We start from the raw sequence: 16353 nt of genomic DNA, 5'->3' as shown, positions 1-16353 counted from the left end.
ATATTCATTTTTGTATATCTCACTCTAAAATGTATATTATTATTATCAGGTATGTATGTATTTTTGTTTAAATAAGTTTTGTGCCTTTTTCTGTTTCTTACTTTAACATCCCGGCTTTTGCCTATGAGATCTATTTCCTAACATGTGCATCTTGTCTGGTATTCTGATCATTGCCTAGCACTTCATGATGTGCATCCAACATATGTTGCATTCAAAATCTCCCATCCTCACAGGCGAACCAAACTGTATACATATCCTTGTACGTGTACACTTATGTGCCCTTGTGAGAAATTGGAATATACATGCAGGCATAGAATACTTAATTTGACTAATTAGTACTAGTTTGCTCTCCAGAATGGTGACACCAACATAAACTCCCAAAGTGCACAAGTTCTCCTATAGTCCACATCACTGCTACCCATTGACTAAATCAAGTTTCTAAATTTACAAGCTTAATAAGCATAATACCTTTTTACTATTTTAAGTTTAACGTCCCTGCTAACATTGATTATGCTCTTCTCTTCACATGCTATTTGTATCGGTCAGGTTTCTCCAGAGAAACAGAATCAGTAATTTACTGGAAATATATTTATTATGAAAAGTTGGCTTACATGATTATGGAGACTGAGAAGTCCAACATGATCTCCAAGCCATCTGCAAGATAGTGTAATTCAGTCCAAGTCCAAAGTCTTGAGAACCAGGGGAGCCTATTCTGAGGGTCAGAGAAGATGAGATGAGATGCCTAACTCAAGGATGCAGGCAGGAAGCAAAAAGGTATGAATTCCTCCTTCCTCTGCCCTTTGCTCTATTTAGAACCTCAGTGGGTTGGGTGATACACAACCAGACTGGGGATAGCAATGTACTTTACTGAGTCCACCAGTTCAAATGCTAATCTCATTGAGAAACATCCTCACAGACACAACCATAAAAATATCTTTAATCTGGGCACCCCATGGCTAGTCAAGTTGATACATGAAGTTAACCGTTACATTATTTAACCTTTTCATTATTTTTCCTATATCTGCACTTTTCAACTTTTGTTTGCCTTTGTTTTTTACCGATATTCTTGCCTTCTCTTTTTGATTTATAGGAGATCTTTATATTTTCAGATGCTATTTCCATATCAAATTTATAAATGTAAATATATTCTGTGGAACTGTTTTTAACACGTTAACGTCATTGAATGAAAGTACTTAATTTTAACACGACAAATCCATTGAATGAAAGTATTTAACGGTAATACCACCCACTGTTTTCTATTTTGCCATACAAATTTTATTTTGAGTTTTCATTTAAGAAGTCTTTCTCTACCCCTGTCTTTTCCAGCTTCCAGAGCCTACCTGCACTTCTTGTGCATTGCCCCTTTTCCCTTATGTAAAACACATCACTCCAATCTCTGGCTTCATCTTCAAATCGCTTTTTCTAAATTTGATTCCCCTGCGATTCTTTTATAGGGAGTCTTGTGATTACATTGGACTCACCTGGACAATTCAGGATAACCTACCAATTTCAAGATCCTTAATTAATCAAATCTGCACCATCACAATGTAAGGCTTCATATTCACAGGTTTCAGATATTAGGATATGAACATCTTTTGGGGACCATTATTCTGTCTACCACATATACAAAGTAAAATATTGAAAAAGATATACCATAAAATGCCTCATCGTAAGAAAGCTTAAGTCAATATTTTAATACTGTAGAGTAGACTTCAGGAGAGGAAATATTACTTGGAAAAATAAAGATATTTCTAATGATAAAATAAGCAATTTATGGAAAACATATAGTCCAAATGTATATGCAATGAATTATAGACCAAGTCCAAACACATGAAACACGTGCGGACCAAACAGAAATTAGAAGGAAGCATATTGCCAGCTATATTTGGAGATTTCAATATTTCTCAGTAATTGGTATTTGAATTAAACAAATTAAAAATTAATAAGGTAATTAAATGTATGGTTAACTTACATTTGCAATTATTTAAAATTTCTGTATTACCTTTAATTACAATGAAAATTTATTAGGAACAGTAAACTTGAACAACAATATCCACCAATTCAACCTAATTGACATAGATGTCTGTCTATAGATAGAACATCCACAAAAAAAGAAATCAAGATCAGTTGGAACATTAAGAAATTTTATGCTTGCCAACATAACAAATTGAAATGAATATATAACTGAAACAAAGCAAAACATAATATTTGTATGCAATGAGGCTAAAGCAGTAATTAGAGAGGAATTTATAGCTTTAAATGCTTTTATTAGGAAAAACATAAAGAATGCAAACAATAAACTATATTTCTATCTTAAGGAGCTAGAAAAAGAAAGTGAAATTAAAACCAAAATAAATATAATTGGGGGATTATAAAGATAAAAAGCAATCAATTAAAGTAGAAAACAAACAATAAAGGGACTCAACTCAAAATCTGTTTCTTTAAAAATATAAATAAGGTTTATAAACCCTGGTCAGACCAAAAGAAAAAGAGAGAAGACAAAATGACCAATATTAGGAAAGAAAGGGGAGATATCGCTATCAGTTTATGAGCACTAAATGATAATAAAAAAATATTAATAACTTTATGCTCAAAAATTTAATAAACATATATCAAATAGACAACTTGTTTGAAAAATTCAACTTCAAAGCTTTCTCAAGAAGAAATAGATAACCTGAATAGCCTTATATACATTGAAGCAATTATATTTAGAATTAAGGAAAACCACAAAGAAAAATCCAGAATGAGGCAGTTTCAGTGGCAAATTTTAGTAATGTTTAAAAAAAATTAAGTATAATTTTATAATAAATTGTTCAGAAAATAAAGGAAGAAAAATTCCAAGCTCATTTTATTAGATCAGCATTTCCCTGAACCTAAAACCAAAGAAAACACAAGAAAAAAATCAAACAGACACATCACAAAAAAAAAGCCAACCAACCAAACTTCACCACAGTACCCCACATGAACATTTATTTAAAAATAATTTTTAAAATGTTAGGAAATAGAATCCAGTAATATAAGAAATAATAATACACATGACCAAATGTAGTTTATTCCAGGAATGGAAATTAATCCACAATGTGCAGCTGCTACAATCCCACTAGAATGGTTGAAATAAAAGATTGACAATTCCAAATGTTGTTAATGAAGGTACAATTACTTTGGAAAATATTTTCATAGTCTGCCGTAAAATTAAACATCCCTTAAATGATCCAGCAATTACATTCTTATGTATTTAAACAAGATAAATAAAAGAGCAATGTGTTCACACAAAGACTTGGACATTAATATTCATGGAATATTTATTTTAAATTACCATAAACTGAAAAAAATCCAAATGTAAAATAGGTGAATGGATAAACAAATTTTAGTATATCTATAGGATAATAGGATAATAACAATAGAAATAAATAATATCCTGATACTCAAAACCACATGGATGAATCTGAAAACCATTATTGGTAGGGAAAAAAGATAAACATTAAAGAGTAAATACTGTACATTTCCATTTATATGAAACTCTAGAAAAGAGAAGTCTAGTATATAGTGACAGAAAGCATATCAAATGCTGACTTGGTCCAAGAGTGGAAGAGCATTGACTGGAAGGGGCATAAGGGAGCTACTTCTGGACTGATGGAAATGTTTAACACAAGTTTAATCATGTTAGTAGTCATGCAGGTGGATACATTTGCTAAAATTCATCAATGTAAAATGAGTGCATTTTATTTTATGTAAATTTTATCTCAAAAATTTTTATTTTTAAAAGATAACATCCATTTCCTTTTTTCCATTTACTTTATGGTGTTCTTTTCCTCATTTAGGTATTTGATCTATTTAAGCTCTATCTTTTTATATTTTGTTTAGGTGTGTGTTTTGTTTAAGTCAGATTCGATTTTATTTTCCTCTATATAATGAACATATTTTTATCAATCTCCCATTAGGCATCAATTTTCTTATGAATTTTGCTCCCAATTTACTGTATATTAAATCCTTATAAATACATGTGTCCCCAGATGAGCTCCCTGTTTCTTTCATAGCCCATATAACTTGTTCTCACATTAATACTACTGTTAGTTTATATTAAAATGTACTATCTCTATAGCAAATATCCACTCTTTCATTTTATTCTCCAAAGTTAGCTCTTTTTGGACCATATTTATTCCATATATATTTTAAAGAAAGTTAATTTAACTCCTAACACAATCCAACTAAAAATTTTAATTGGTGTACTGTAATATTTACAGATTAATTTGTAGAGATTTGACATATAAAAAATATTATCATGCTGTCCAATAACATCTCTTAATTTATTCAGATGATCTTTTCCGTCTTACATTGTATTTTAACATTTTCCCCTCACAGAGATCTTTTATATGCTTTGTTGAATTTTTTCTTAGATACTGTACTTATTTGTGGTTATTTGAATAATATCTCATTTTTTCTATAGTATCTAATTGCTATTATACAAAAATGATTTATCTAAGTACATCTTGTTCAACAATCTTGGTGAATTTGGCAACGTGAAATTTATTTGTATTAAAACATGTATTAGTTTTCTATCACTGATATACAAATCACCGTATACTTGTTGACTTAAAACAATATGAATTTATTAACTTATAGTTCTAGTTGTCAGAAGCTCAAACTCAGTTTCACTGGACTAAAATCAAGGGCTTAGTAGCCTGTATTCCTTCTGAAGAATCCATTTCCTTGCCATTTCTAGGTTTTGGAAGCTGCTTGCCTTCCTTGGCTCATGACTCCTTCCTCCATCTTCAAAGTTAGCAACACAGCATCTTTTCTTCCTGTGATCTATGCTTTCTTCTTTACATAGTCTTTCTCTCTCTCTGAACCAGATCATCTTGTCTCCCTCTGATAAGGACACTTATGATTAAATTAGGCAGACCCCGATAATCCAGGACAATCTCCCCATCTCAATATTGTTAACTTAATTCCATCTGCAAAGTTCCTGTTACCATGTACAGCAGCATATTCACAGGTTCCAGAGATTATGTCTTGGACATCTTTATAGGGGCATTATTCATTTTACGACATATACATTGTACATCTTAGTAGAAGTAGAGTTCTCTTAAATAGGAAGAAGAGAATACCAGATTGTGATTGAGCAACTAATAATCAGTAGAATTGGCTGTGATCTTAAAGCAGCATTTACTAAAACTACTCTCTCTCCACTGTCACATGGTGACACACCTGAGGTCTAGTAAATCCATGTGGAACACAAATAAAGTGTTCTGTGATTTACAACAGTGGTTACTTCTCTTTCTCATCAATTCAAAAAAAATATTTTGAATGCATAAGTGTTATGTAACTATAGGGAAAGCTTTGCATCCACTCTAATTCTTCTTAAAGAGGATATTCGGAAACCTCAGTACTTTGTAATCAGTGATTAACTTGCCTCAAATATGACAACCACTTTCACATATTTTAGTTCCATGACATTGGAGTTGGTAACTGTGTCACCTTTCCTTAGCGAGCTCTCTGTTTGCATCCTCTCCATGCTTGAGTCATCTAGAACTTGTATGACATAAAAAACAGAAATAAGTTACAAAACACTTAAACTAAACTTTGGAAGGCTTTGACTACTAAATTTTTAATTTATAGGCTGTATTTGTGCAAATCATATAATATCTCTGAGTTTTTAGTTTCCTCACTGTGAAATTAGGATAATGATACTTTTATGCCTACCTCTTAGCATATTTAAGAGGATCAATATATGATGCTAATTTACAAATTACAATGTGCTCTACAAAAGCAAATTACTCCTGATATAAAAATTATCTCTTAGGCACATTCATACAGCCAAGGAAACATGTATATTAGTAAAAACTTTCTGAAGGGATATTTGATATTTTCTTCTTGGACTACATAATTGCACCAATAAAAATTTACTTTATAGCTATCACATGACTATGTTAAACGATTTATGAAGACTATGCTTACCAGAGGAAAGAGGGCAACCATATAATAAATAAATCATGGCATATCTATATGATGGAAAACTATGCAGTCATTTAAATCACAGTTATCATAACTGTTTTCATGGTGCCTATGCTCACATGATAAAGTCAGGTGAGGCTGGTATAAACAGTTGGATACTAACTTTGTTGCACATATACACACTGACAAACATAATACATGGACCACATTAAACCATTGCGTATTCTTATGCCTGAGTGCGTTAGATTATGAGTGTTTTTAACTTTTCTTTTTGTCTCTTTAGCATTTGTAATTGTCTTCAATAAATATGTTTTGACTTTAAATATACAGTGAGGAAATACATCCTTCACAAAGTGGTTTCTACACAATTTCTTCAAAATAGTTAGGAAATTCACTAAACAAATTGATTAATACAGGCTTCAACAATCCAAAAACCCAAGCAAGTCCTGGGGAAAAGAGAAAATGTAACTTCCCAAATTATCGCATTATAAGATTCAAATATCCAGTTTTCAACAACAAAAAAATTGCCAGGCATTAAAACACACACACACACACACCACACATGTGCAAAAGTCTGGTCATTCAAAGAAACAAGATAAATTGTCAAAAACCATTCTTAGAAAGTCCAGGCATTGGACTTTTCAAACAATGATTTTAAAACAAAGATCTTAAATAAGTTTAAAGAGTTAAAGGAAAATGCAAATAAAGAACCAAAGGAAATCAGGAAAATAAAGTATGAAGAAAAGGAGACTATGAATAAAGAGGTAGAAATTATACAAAGAAACCAATCAGAAATCTGGACTGAAAAGAACAAAAACTGAAAGGAAAAATTAATTAGAGGGGCTCAACAGCATATATAAACAGGCAGAAGACAGAGTCATCAAATTAAGAAGATAAATGAAATTATTGTGTCTGAGGAACAGAGAGAAAAAAGAAAGAATAAAAACATACAGTCTAAAGGACATGTGAGACACAATCAAGTAAACCAACATAGGTATTACAGAAGTCCCAGAAAGAGAAGAGAAAAAGAGAGTATCAGAAAAACGTTTAAAGAAATGATGGTCTAAAATTCCTAAATATGATGAAAGATGAGAATTCACATATCTGAAAAACTCCAAGTAGGATAAACTCAAAGAGTTCCACAGTGAGACACATTATAATCCAACTGTCAAAGGTCAAAGACAAAGAGGAAACCTTGAAAGCAGCAAGAAAAAAATTACTTATCATGTACACAGGATCTTTGATAAAATTATCAGTGGATATCTCATAAAAAATTAAAATGGCAGTAGGATGACATATTTAAAATGCTGAAAGAAAACAAACGGTCTATCAAGAATTCAATATCCAACAAAATTTTCCTTAAAAAATGAAAGATTAATTAAGACATTGCCAGTGAAACAAAAGATGAAAGTTCATTACCATGAGTTTTGTCCTACAAGATATACTAAACAGAATTAATCCTTTAGCTTGACATGAAAGGCTTCTAGACAGTATATAGATCTCTCATAAAGGTAACTACTTAGACAAATACAAAAGTCTGTCTTACTGTATTTTGGTTATAATTCAATTTTTTATTTCCTACAGAATTTAAAGGTCAAATGAATAAAACATATTTATGAATCAATGTTATTTGTTTCCTAATATTTAAAGATGTCATTTGTGACAAAAACAGCATATGGGGGAATGGAGGTGTATAGCAGTAGAGTGTTTGTATATTATTGAAGTTAAATTAATATCAAATTGAACTAGATTGTTATAAATGTAGGAGTTAAATATAATCTCCAAGGTAACCAAAAAGAAAATAGCTAAAAAATACACAGAAAAGAAAATGAAAAGGAAATAAAAAATGTTTCATTAAAAAAGAAAGCAACTAAACACACACAAGCAGTAATAGAGGAAATGATAGGCAAAAAAAAAAAAAAAAAAAATGTATAAGACATAGAAAACAAATAGGAAAATGGCAAAGGTAAGTTATTTTTATTAGTGATAATTTTTTTTTGTAAATTATTTAAACCCTCCAATCAAAAGTCAGAGATTGACGGAGTGGATTGAAAACAACCAAGCAACATAATCTAACTCAATAATGTCAGAAAGATACTCACGTTAGATCCAAAGCCATAAGTAGTTTGGAAGTGAAAGAAAGACCAAAGGAGATCTGGGTTGGGTATACTAATAACAGAAAAAAAGACTTTCTGTCAAAACTGTTACAAGAAACAATATAGATAACATGGGTAAATAAATCACTCAGATATATTAATTATAAATATACATGCACAAAACAGAGCCACAAAATATACAGAAAAAAATGGAGAGAAATGAGGGGAGAAATAGACAGTTCTATACTAATAGTTGGAGACTTCAACACACACTATTTTCAATAATGAATAGAATATCTAGGGAAAGATCAATAAGGAACTAGGGGAATTTGTACAACACCATAAACCAGCTAGACTTATAGGACATAAGTAAAGCACCCCACCCAACAATAAAATACACATTCTCCTCAAGTGAACACAGGCCATTACGATGATAAATTATATGTTAGGACACAAATCAGTCTTAATATATTTAAAAGGTTTAAAACCATTCAAGCATATTTTCTGAAAACAATGGAATAAACCTAGAAATCTGTAGCTGAGGAAAATTAGAAAGTCACAAGCACGTGCAAATTAACACACTCAAATGTGTGTCTTTTAAATATCATTAATAACCAAAATTTACACATTGAGGAAGCAAAAATAAAGAGCAAACTAAATCGAAATATAGCAAGAAATAAAGATTAGAATGGATATGAACTAAATAGAGAATAGAAAAACAACAGAATCAATGAAAACAAAAGTTGTTTCTTGGAAGGATCAATCAAATTGAAAAACTTTAGCTAAACTAACAGGCTAAAAAAGAAAGAAGATACAAATAACCAAAATCAAAAGCAAAAATGTAGACAATAATATAGATCTTACAGTAAAATAAGCATTACATAATAATACTATGAATAATTGCATGTCAGCAAATTACATATTATAGATGACATGGACAAATTCCTGGAAAGAGACAAATTATCAAAGAATGGCTCAAACTAAACATTTAAAGAATTAACAATTCTTCTCAAAGCAAAAAATAGAAGAACGACTGCTTTCTAACTTATTCTGTAAGGCCAGCATTACCCTGATAGCAAAGCCAGAGAAAGATTACAAGAAAAGAAAATTACAGATCAATAGCCCTTATGAGTACAGATTCAAAAATACTCAACAAATTCTAGCAAACTAAATCAAACTGCATATTAAAAGGAGTATACACCATGAACAAGTGAGATTTACCACAGGAATGCAAGGGTGGTTCAACATAAGAAAATCTGCCAATTTAATCCACTACATTAATAGAACATCCTAAAGAAACAACATTGCTATCTTAATTGATACAGGAAAACCATTTGACAAAATCAAGCACCCTTTCATCATAAAAACACTTAGAAAACTAAGAATAGAAGGAGATTTCCTAAAATGATAAAGGCATTTATGAAAAATCTGCAGCTAACATAATACTCAATGCTCACCGTTGAGTGAAACAAAAAGTTCTCCCCCACAGATTATAATTAAGACAAAGATGCCCAGTTTCACCACTGTTATTGAATATTATTCTGGAAGTGCTAATGAGAGCAATTAGCTAAGAAAATAAATAAAATGCATCCAGATTAGAAAGAAATCGTTAAAATATTCATAGATGACAAGTTCCTACACATAGAAAAAACTAAAGAATTCATAAGCAAGCTGCTAGAGCTAATAAACAAAAAAACAAAGGCAGGGTATGAGATCAACAAAGGAAAATCAGTTGTGTTTTCACACATTTGCAATGAAAATCTGAAAACGAAATTAAGAAAATAATTCAATTTATAATAGCATCTAAAAGAATAAAATACATTGGAATAAATTTAACTGAAATACTTGTAAACTGAAAACTATAAACCATTGCTGGAAGAAATTAAAGAAGACTTAAGTAAGTGGCGAGACATCCCATATTCATGGATTGGAAAACTTAATATTGTTAAAATGCCAATACTACCCAAAGGGATCTAAAAATTTACGGCAATCTCTGACAAAAGTCTAACAGCCTTTTGTCAGAAATAGAAATGCCAATTTTCAAATACATATGGAGTTGCAAGGGACTCCTACATATTTAAAACAATCTATAAAAAAATCCATGCTCATACTTCCTCATTTGAAAAGTTACTATGATGCTACACTGATCACAACAGTGTGGTACTGGCAAAAGGATAAACATGTAGATCAATGTACTGGAATTGAGAATCCAGAAACAAACCCATAGTATTTTGGCCAATTAATTTTCAACAAAGGAGTTAAGTTAATTTAATGGGCAAAGAATAGTCTCTTCAACAAATGTGCTGGGGCAACCCGATTTCTACATGCAAAAGAATGAAGTTTAACACTTACCTTACACCATATACAGAAGTTAACTCAAAACGGATCAATGACTTAAATATATGAGCTAAAATCAAAAAGCTCTAGAAGAAAACATAGAGGTAAATCTTCATGGTTTTAGATTTGGCAATGTACTTTAAATATGACCCCCAAATCACAGTAACAAAAGAAAGAATGCAACTGGTACTTGTGATTGGATAGACAAAATCTTACCCAACTTATAAACAAACTATGTAAATCTCAAGTGGATTTTCACGTGTTACATGGCAAACTGAAGGCCCGGTAGAAAAACGGAAAAATAACTGAGCAATATTTGGTGGCTAGAAAGGTTAATTTTGGCTGATGTCTGCCTCAGTGATTTGGAACCTCCAAGAAATTTATCCTAGTAATGTTTTCCATGTGTTTGATACAGCGGGAGTGCTCTTATAAATTAAACAGAAGTCTAACTTTAGTTTTGTTCTTGGAGTGTTAAATTTTTTAATAAGAAGGTAATTAAGAGTGTAAACTGGAATCACCCCCTTTTAAACTTCCTGATCTCACTAGCTATTGTATGGTCAGCTATTATGTGTTAAGACAATTACAAAACCACTGTGCTTCAGTGTCCTTGGAGATAACACTCCACTGTCAACAGGTTTTCCGTGAGGGATAAGAGTGTATAAAAGACTTGCTTAGTTACTGGCACAGAGTCAGCATGAGATTCAGTTCTCTTCCGAATCTTCATCTCTATCTACAAAATCAGGAACACAATAGTTGCTTTAACTGTTGTGATGCTAAAGATGACACAGTCTACATGAAAGCGAGTTATAAGGTCTTCAAGATTTATAAATGGCAGTTCTCACTTTTCAGTGCCTACCATATTCATGTTCGTGTAGTCTAATGAATGAATCAAAAAGGAAATAATTCAGGAGTGGGGTCTGAGATGGCAAATATTATCATTAGATTTTAGTGTATGGGGAAGAACATAAGACAGACAAAATCTGAGCACATATGCTGATATTTGTGACTTGAGGTGATTTTTCATACTTTTATTTCAAGTACGCACGGTTGATTTTCAAGATCCATGTTATTGAATTTGTGCAGGGATCAGTAGAGCAAGAACTGTGTCCTGATTATTTATGCACCCTTTGTTCTCGATGGGCTCCCTCAGAGATGCCTCAATCTTCTGCAAAGATTCTTTGCTTGTAGATTTTTCTTCAGCATAACACAGCTCGTGCTTTGCATTTTCAGTAGTCACGGCCTAACTGTCATTACTGATAGCTAAATCACTTCAGTTGCTCTGTTAGGCATATATATTATCTTCTTAGATATCTTCCAAAAGTTCTTCTCTCCATTGTGATGCCAACTCCACCTGCTTCAGCCAGTCAAGAGCTCCACAGACTGTTCGTCTGAATGAAAGTTAAAAAGTCAGATCGAGTTCTACTAGGTTTCTCTCACCCCCTTTCTCCAAAAGGTTAACTGGATGGGATAGAGGAATTACTCTTTGGTCTTCAATTATCCACTGATTTTGTGTCTCCTAAACTCTTCAGTTTATGACTGAAAATGCACAAATACTGCATGACCTTGAAAAAGTATTAAGCTCTCTGTGCCTCAGTTTCCTCTTTTGTAAAATGGGAATGACAATAGCATTTACTTCTTAGGATTGTTTTAAGTAATAAGTGAGTTTACACTTACGACATTGAAAATAATTTCTAGAATCTAGTAAGCAGTATGAAAGTATAAGTAATTGTTATTACGACCACCTCAGTGTGCTTCCTAAGATGTCTCCCCCAGTTGCAGGCACCTGTCTCTGTATAATGTGTGTGTGTGTGTGTGCGCGTATGTGTTAAAACCACTAGATACAAATAGAAAATGTTCTCTTTTCAATTACTTATTTGAGATTGGGCTCACCAACACTGCCCAAATGAAGAAAGACATTGAAGCCTCTTCAAAATCAATGAGAATGTCAACACACTTAGATAAATGGCCAACCTGCTTTGTGATAAGCACAATGAACAAATCAATGAAACGCATTAGGCAGTACTTAAGAATAATAAATTATAAAGAGATAAATAATATGTCAGTAATGGTTTGGCTCTGAGACCTTGAATTGAAGGTGTCAGAATTGGAAACCATCTAGATATTCTCTATAACTTAAGTCAAAGCAAAATATATAAATCATTTTTAAAAGATGAAAATTTCTCTATACGAACAATGTATACTGGTCAATTTGCATGCAAGTGTTCCTGTCTGTAAAAGCACCTGAGCATGGAGCAGGAGCACTCTCCTGTCTGCCAGTTTGGGTTCCCTCCACCCCACCTCCTGCTGACAGTCATAAATGAGGAAACATCGGGTCAGAACCTAGTGGTGGAGAAAAAGCTAATATTTCATTTTAGAATATGTCTTTACTCCTACTTATTTTCCCATACCATTATTATTAGAGTGCTTATAGTCAAAGATCTGAGTGTGGGGTCACTGGAGGACCAGGCATAACTTTAGCTAATTGGAAAGGACATACACAGCCATTCAAATTTAACCTGTTAAATCCTCCACAGGAAGTTGTGTCTTAACAAGGAGTAAGACTTAAGTCACAGAAACGAATCTATAATGTTACAAGTTGAGGCATCAATGAGCAAGTTAAAGAAGAACTGGGGCTATAGAAGGCCTGGTCACTTTCCCTGAAATCACATATTGTATTCAGGTAGCAGTTTTCTTCTCTCAATAAGGCTAGAGTCAGCCTGGTTGTTGGATTAAAATGTTGTAAATCTGCACACAGCCTTCTGGAATTTCGTACCCAATTAAACCATCTGTTGGTGCCCTGGAGCACACTCACCTACAAATTTCACAGCTAATGAGTTGCTCAGTGGTTTCAGTAAGACTTCCTCCTCAAGGACGATGCTTTATCTAGTTAAAAAGCCTGCAAGAAATTGCTAGAGCAGAGAGAAGCACATGAATGTGTACATTTTATACTGTGAAAGGGTCAGTGTCAAAATAAGTGTGAGAAAAGTAGATTTGTTCAGTGCAGCAACTGAGGGTTCTCTTCATGGCATTTCCAAATTTACCACTTTTTCGAAGGAAATGAACATAGTCCTGAGACAGGAATCTCCATTTCATTGTCGAAGCTGCCTTTCCTGACAATCATGAAGAATAAATCATTGAAAAGCATCTTCCAAAATGGCTAGGTTCTGTTTACTAGTACAAATTTATTTATGATCCACAGGAAGCAGGTGTATAATGAAGAAATTGTTCCTTGGGTTTTGTGTGTGTGAGTCTTGCAAATAGTCACTGATGTATCACTGGGAGAAATGGCAAGAAAGAGAGTTGTGGAGAGTGGCTGTGGAGAGAGAAGATAGAAATAAAGAAAGTGGAAAATATAGGGAAAAGACTAGAGAAAAAGAATCACCACTTTATCAAATTAGTAGTTTAAGCTTTTACTAGCCTGGGGCTTTTAATACATTTGTTCAGAAAACATTTATCTTATATTTAGCCTTAAGTAATAATGTAATTTAATAAATGTTTACAAGTACACACTCCCAACACACAATCATAGGAAACAATTTCTTAGAGACAGCTTTTCTACAAACCAACTATTCAGCCTTATCTACTCTTTTTGCCAAAACTAATGCTATCTGAGAATCAGTGTATAGGATTAACAATTCACTGTTGCCATAGTTAGAGGAAAACTTTGTGACCAAAGAAAAATTCTGTACATCAGCTAGAAATTTGTATAGACATTTATATAGATTCAGGTTGACAAATAAGTTTATTTTATATGCTAACTCTCAATAATAGGCAGTAGCAGCCTGGGTGTTCAGTCGAGAAGAAGGCTGAGGTCAAGGACAGGCACCCAGAAATGAATGACAAGTCTTCCATGGGCACAAGCGCGGGAAATGTATCCTATGTCCCAGGTATTTGTGATCTGCTTAGCACTGCTCTGTCCAAAAAAGTTGTACTAACCATATGTGACTACTGGGTGCTTGAAATATGGCTAGTCTGAATTAAAATGAGCTCTGTGAGTAAAATACGGGATTTCAAAGACCAAAAACATGTAAAGTATCTCATTAAGAATTTTTATATTGATTACAAGTTAAAATACTTTTTAAAAATGTGACCACTAGAAAATTTAAAAGTACACATATGGCTTACATTCTGTTTCTATTGGGCAGGGCTGGTCTAGAAAATCAACTCAAAAGGTGGTCTTGCTGCTCATATAAAAAACACATAAAGCCAATGTCTTTTCATTTTTTTATATGAATCCCACACTATAATATAAATACTTTGATGACTTTTTTATGCTAAGAAGATCTGAATACAAAGTATAAAAAAGAGAATAATAGTAACATTTGCTATGATTGATTATGCCCCACCAAGTATACACCCTAGTCTGTTTATAGATGAGAAATCTAAGGCTTGGTGTGCTTAAGTAACTCGCCAAAGTTGACAGTCCTGTAAACAGTGAACATATGATTTAAATGCTGGTAGTTTGACATGACTACTGTGCTAGTCTCCCTGTTTTAGGCTCATAAAATGCATTTGGTGTTATAACTGACTCTGGGGAATTCTTAATGAAACATTTGAAAATGGCACAACTCAAGTAAATCATGATTCCCATTTTGTGGTGTCTGATTTGTAAAGGACTGCAGGACGTCATGTAAATGTCTTCTTCTCAAAGAATTGTGAGAAATAAATTTCTATTCTTTATAAGTGCTCCAGTCTATGGTACTTTGTTATAGCAGCCCAAACTGATTAAGACAATCACTAATGGTTCTGGGTGAGTGTTAACCTCTGTGGGTGTACCACATATTAGAGTGTCATAGAAACAGTTGTATCTCATTTGTTCAAACTGGGTGAGGATTAAATAGAATATGTAGTTTATGCTATAGCCTAAAGAATTAAAACATTTTAAATCCTTTTTTTCCCTAAACTTCATCCCTAACTTTTCGCCATAAAGCAAATTTCACTGATCATTGTCTCTTGATAAGTAAATTAAAACTTCTAAGCATCAATTATTAAACTGTATTTGCATTTGGGTAAGCCTTCAGGATCATTGAAATATATTAACATTAGCATATTGGGGGATGAGACAGCTATCTTTGACTAAACGCAATGGGTTGGGGTTTCAGAGGACAACATTGAAAATTTCTTGATTTATCACCATACATTGAGAGTGATTCTGCCCTTTTATTGGAGAGAAATAGCTCTGTCACTTTCTGTCCATAAGGGGAGATAAAGGGAGTCACCTTTCTCTAGAAATCTGCACACACACCTGCACATAATATTTGACTTCTTTCTGAATGCTGTCTTCCATGAATTGAGGGATAATGAGGGTGGCATGGGTGGTAGAACACATTTTTCTAGGGACCATTCAGTAAACGCTGGAAAATATGCCCCTGCTACCCCAACAGGTGGTTCTCTGCGTTCAGAATACAGGGAACAGCATCCTTGTTCTTCAGGCAAAATTTTAGTCTTTAGGAAAAAAGAACATTCTATAAGATGTCACAGCTCTGGAGAGCAGTAAGCAAGATCTATAGACTGGTAGATTCAAGGGAAGAAGGTGGAGGAAAAGAGAGAGGTGTGTGAACTTAGAGCTTTGGATAAAAGTTAATCATTTTCTTTTCTACTGTATCCCATACTGCCTGCTGTGTCTGAGAAGCCCTGATCCCATTGCTGATGATACAATCATATAACGTGAGAGTTTGGGTGCCCTTAGAGATATTCTAGTCTAACCCATTTTTAAGATGAAGAATTTTAGATAGAATAAAACTAAAAGTTTATGATTCAAAAATTTCTCTGATTGATGCTGATCCTCACTCTTCGAGCAAGTATGTTCCATGTATGTTTCATGTATACACACACACACACACACACACATATATATACACACACACATCCTGCCCCTATCCTCATATCTTGCAAGCTTTCAGTTTTATCTAGCAGAAGTATAGAGCTATAAGCCCCCTAACATAAGAATCATTTTATTGAAAGT

Source organism: Equus caballus, chromosome 15 (assembly GCF_041296265.1).
Source record: "Equus caballus isolate H_3958 breed thoroughbred chromosome 15, TB-T2T, whole genome shotgun sequence".
Lineage (NCBI taxonomy): Eukaryota > Metazoa > Chordata > Mammalia > Perissodactyla > Equidae > Equus > Equus caballus.
Note: the sequence above shows the minus strand (reverse complement) of the source record.